At 36.8% G+C, this 1,020-nt stretch overlaps 1 pseudogene; it reads right to left on the bottom strand.

Annotated features, from left to right (window-relative positions):
* Positions 1-296: 296 nt before the first annotated feature.
* Positions 297-396, bottom strand: LOC121137303 (annotated as a pseudogene).
* Between the last annotated feature and the right edge of the window lie 624 nt (positions 397-1,020).

Genomic DNA, 1,020 nt, shown 5'->3' with positions numbered 1-1,020 from the left:
AAAATATTCATTAGCTAAAAGAATGTGACCATTTCGTGTTAACTGGATAGTGTAGTTTATGAGAAATGTCTGTGTCGTCCAAAACAAAAATTAGCTTAGTGAAAAGAAAGCTGTTGTCTTATATTTATGAGACCCCCTTCAAATATCTAACTTAGAAGAAAAGAGCTGGGTGTCCATATGTGCTACTGCATTCCATTTCTTACATGCTATATTAGTCAAATGATAGGAAAAGATCTGGCTTTGCACGGGTGTATAATTGTAATTGGCAAGGAAAACGCACGTTTAAAACTAAGGCTAAAAAAATGAAATGCTTCACAAATTTGCATGCCATTCTTGTGCAGAGGCTATGCTGATCTTCTCTGTCTTGTTCCAAAGGGAAGAAAGTGTCTGGATACATTTTTCAAATAATCAAGAACATTCTTTAATAGTTCCAAACTTGAACGAGTTATGACAGTGGTTTCAAAGTTAGCTGCCGCGTAGAACATGAAAGGCAGTCAATAAGCGCTTCACACTCGTCCATGAGAATGGATTGGATTCATCTTCAAGTGCCTCTTTTACCTAGGCACGACTTTATAGCAATGTGTTGATCGTGTGAATAACTGTGGTTCTGAATCATGCAGGGCTTCTAAAAAAAAAATCACATGAATAAATGTCACAACCACTTTTACCAGAAAAATCTTCACGTTTTAGGGACTGCCAAGCTGGTGAAGGCACAAATAATCTTTCTAAAATTATAGTTTTCATTTGAAAGCTCAAACTTGATTATAGACAATAAATACTAGTAGTCGTTGGGCTGGGGATATTTGGGTCACTTGATAGGTTTTCCTCCACTAACCGTAACAAGGTGAGCATGATACAATTCCTAAGAAGTCGTCTCACTAAACATCGCTGTTTTATTGAACAATTGTATATGCTATATCTGTGATAAAGCAAATGAATAATCATATGGTGGTCTAATTCCATCATCCCCTATAACCTTGAGAACCAGGACTCTCAGTGTGCAAATAACTAGAGGCAGCT

Source organism: Mesocricetus auratus, unplaced genomic scaffold (genome assembly GCF_017639785.1).
Source record: "Mesocricetus auratus isolate SY011 unplaced genomic scaffold, BCM_Maur_2.0 Super-Scaffold_100676, whole genome shotgun sequence".
NCBI lineage: Eukaryota > Metazoa > Chordata > Mammalia > Rodentia > Cricetidae > Mesocricetus > Mesocricetus auratus.
This window is presented reverse-complemented; position numbering and strand designations above follow the sequence as displayed.